We start from the raw sequence: 3994 nt of genomic DNA, 5'->3' as shown, positions 1-3994 counted from the left end.
GCTGTTTTTTAATCGATTTAGGAGATACCCTTAATTGATTTATTGGAATGCGGGGACACGAATGCTCGTGTTTTTATCAAACTAATATGTCGGCGTTGTCTACGTGCCATAATTTTGGTAAAAGATCTCAGCGTATTTGAAATTTTTGACAGTGAGAAAGGGAATCAACGTAATTGTGGATATTTAAAATCTCAAAATTTGATAATTACAATTTAGATTTTTTTTTCATAATACAAAATTTTTCATTATTTTATAATAAAAATTAGTTTTGTTAGATTATTTTTTCCTAATTTATTTTTGATTAGAATTCGAAGATATCAATATATATATTTTTTTTCTCTATTCAAATTTCTGTAATCTATAATAAATTAAGTAAAATTTTTTCATAAAAATTATATTAAAAAAATTTTGATCCACACATTTCAAATCAATAAATTTCAAACCAATAAACCTAGCGATATCAATAGACACACGTTTTTGTCAGTGTGACCCATTACCCGACAAATTCCGGAGGCAGGTGAGAACAAGTCCGACAAAAGTTTTGGTAGATTGCTGTTGTTTTCAAGATAACGGATTAGACCCGAAACATGGTTTCAATATTCTATTTTTTAATTTTCCCCAGTTATATTTAAGGATAAGTTTGTTTTGAAAGGCGTACTGCAATTATTTTATGTAATGGTGGTGCTTATTTTTTTATTTTAATTAGTTTATATTCTTTCGAATATTTTTTTTTTCAGTAATATGATTTTTTATTTTAAAATGTGTTTTTAATGTATAGATAAAATATTATTATAAAAAATCCTGAAACAACATAGATATCAGAATATGATTTCAACCATTTATATCCAAATTTCATTTTAATTGTTTTTAAATTGAGGCGGAATATTTATATTGATATATTTTCGAGCGAATTTATGATTTTTTAATTTTAAAATATGTTTTTAACATATAAATAGATTTATTATTATGAAAAATCTTGAAATAATATAAAGGTATAGGCAAATTAATTGGTGTGGAATTTAGTTTCAATCAAGTTAAAAATTTAAATATCATGAACAATTTTTGATGACTTAAAAAAATTTAAAAGTATCTCAATAGAAATCCAAAACTCTACTGAAATTTACGAAACCCTTATATATATTTCAAAAGTCAAAATATAACTATGTTCAAATTCCAAAGATAAATATCTAAATAAAAAGAAATAAAGATAACGGATGAATAAGACTTAAAATAACCTTAAGTGTGTGAAAATGATGAATCGCAGATCTCACTATAGGTGTGAACAGGTTGAATCGCAGCTCTCACACGCAATATGGTTGTGGCATCCTTACCCAACTCTATGAACAAATAAATGTCTTAGTGGGTACGGGCGTTCGGTGGTGCCAACTGACAACAATGCAATTTGTTCTTTAAGATGCACTTCACTCTGGTCATTTTCTGAGTCTCCTGATTTCCTGATCACACAGCAGAAAGGCAAAATTTGGCTTTGAACAGGACAACGACAATTAAGGCGTTCGGTGGTGCCAATAATGCAATTTGTTCTTTAAGATGCACTTCACTCTGATCATTTTCTGAGTCTCCTGATTTCCTGATCACACAGCAGAAGGCAAAATTTGGCTTTGAACAGGACAACGACAATGGGCCATAACTTGCTGTTTCAGAATCCTCCATCCCCATACATTCAAGGATTAGAAATACTCCAGCTTGTCACAGGCGTGGCTTTAGGATACACAGAATGCAAAGATATTATGCATCTCAAATACTCAAAATTCAATAAAGGGTCTCCATCAGCCCAGGTTTCTAGCAAAACAGGAATGCTTATTCTGTATGCACCAGCCTTCTTAATCGCTTCCTTCTTTTTGTTTTGTAAATTAGACTGGCCGAATGCTAGCATTTTACTTTACAAGTCGGGTCTTCTGCAACATTCGATTACTTGGCAGTTACACACACAGGCTGGAATTCGGCTCCTTGTCTTGACAGTTGCAGTAGCCCTTCATTTTTTCAAGAGGGTCGTTGAGGTACTCTTCATTTAATTAACCCTTCTCTATCTTTTCCCTCTTTCTTCGTTCACATTTTCTCATAATTTGTATATGAAAACCTTTCCTCTATTCTATGTGTGATGTATGCAGGTGCTGTTTGTTCATCGGTATTCTGGAGGAATGGCCATCGATTCCGTCATTTTGATCTCCTTCATATATAGTTTTTTCGCTACCTGCCTCATTATGTTATGCAAATATCTGAGAGCCTGCCATCGCCATCCATGAACTTGATGCCACTGGGCCTTTTCCTCTTTATCGTTGGCATGAGTGGGAACCTGTACCATCACTATTTGCTGTCAAGGCTTCGGAAGGATGGTGCGAAAGGGTACAGCATCCCACAGGGAGGGTTGTTTGAATTTGTGGTCTGTCCGCATTACCTTTTCGAGATTATTGATTTTGTTGGGCTTGCCGTCATCTCCCAGACTGCTTTTGGTTTCTGCACAGCTATTACAGTGTCTCTGTATCTGTTGGGCCGAAGCTTATCAACCAAAGCATGGTATGTGAAGAAGTTTGAGGGTTTCCCCTCCAATAGAAAGGCTTTGATACCTTTCCTATTGTGAGAGTTATAATTATTTCATCTATGTGTGTTCCATCTGTTTCTATTTGTGGACATTGTCATTGGATTATGATTCACTCTTTCAATGGAATCTTTACAAATACATATGATACCTTTCCTATTATGAGATCCATAATGTTTTCATCTGTGTATGCCCAATCTGTTTCTATTTCTGGACATTGTCATTGGATTATGACTCTCTCTTTCACTGAAACCTTACATATTTATTTAATTCCTTTCCTATTATGACAGCCATAATTATTTCATCTATGTATGCCCAATCTGTTTCTGTTTCTTGACATTGTCATTAGATTATGAATCACTTTTTCAATGGAACCTTCACAAATTTATCTTCATTTGAAACATGTCTCTAACTGGATTTACTCGGACGTGTCTACTGTCGTAGCTACTAGCTAGATCTAAAATTAGTATGCCTATTATCTATTGATAAGGGGTTGTTACATCAAAGAACTAGAGCGCTCATCGATTGGGCATTGTTTTGCTTAATTTCTAAAAGAAAAACTTTCCAACTATTCTCTCATTGCTGGTGGGTCATGAAGCAACCTAGGTAAGAAGTCAGTGCAGACTTGATGCAGAAGCATCTGTGAAAATTCCAAGTAGGAACGCAAGTGCTTGTCAAGAGATGGAGATGGAGGACATGGATGCAGACAGAATGAGCACGACAGGCTGTTTATGCACATAGACAGAATGATGCAGCCCACAGTTTCTGCGCAGAGAAAGAAAGCACACTATAGCTAATGTTGAAGCATTCCAAGCATGCCAAAGATGACACCAACAAGAAACACGATGGCAAAGAACGAAATTGATGGTAAGAAGGAAGATAAAGCAAATAAGCTTAAGAGCATCTGAGAATCTGAATAATTAGATAAGGAAATAAAGAGTTGAAGAGGAAGCTAATAGTCAGCCAGAAGAACAGACAAGAGTATAGGTAGGCATTAGAAATAACCTTTTTTAGTGGAGTCACAAAGAGCAGAGTTGAGTATAGAATCAGCCTAGTTCGAAATAGGAAGCATAGAACCGATAGATAGTGCATTTTTTCTGTAATATATATGCTCTGAACATGAAACGTGTGAGTAGGCTATTGCCCTCTGAATGTTATCTAGTTTTGTGATTGAATGCATGTTTTATTTGTATTAGCACCATCTCTGTATGACCTTTAGAATTGTAGGGTGTTGTGTAATAGAGGTGAGAGAGTTGGGAACTTGGGACATGTTCCTCATTGACCTCCCATACCATGGTGAATGGTGAGAATATGTGTGTCTAATAACACATATTCACGTTTGAGCCTAAGCGTCACTGACCTAAAATCAAAATGAAACCAAGATGTCCTCCTAGTGAGACAAATGGTTGCACAAAGTGAATGTTTTTCAAGGAGAAT

The 3994-nt window shown here is 34.7% G+C and overlaps 1 pseudogene across 1 annotated transcript; it reads left to right on the top strand.

Annotated features, from left to right (window-relative positions):
* Positions 1 to 1257: 1257 nt before the first annotated feature.
* LOC149184215 (uncharacterized) lies at positions 1258 to 2700 on the top strand (annotated as a pseudogene). Its single transcript, XR_016257250.1, has 2 exons — positions 1258 to 2018; positions 2130 to 2700. The product of XR_016257250.1 is annotated as an uncharacterized LOC149184215 (transcript).
* The last annotated feature ends 1294 nt before the right edge of the window (positions 2701 to 3994 follow it).

Source organism: Pinus tabuliformis, chromosome 3_2 (genome assembly GCF_031772625.1).
Source record: "Pinus tabuliformis cultivar Carrire ecotype Pingquan chromosome 3_2, CPIR1, whole genome shotgun sequence".
NCBI classification, from domain to species: domain Eukaryota; kingdom Viridiplantae; phylum Streptophyta; class Pinopsida; order Pinales; family Pinaceae; genus Pinus; species Pinus tabuliformis.
Note: the sequence above shows the minus strand (reverse complement) of the source record. Positions and strands in the feature narration are given on the sequence as shown.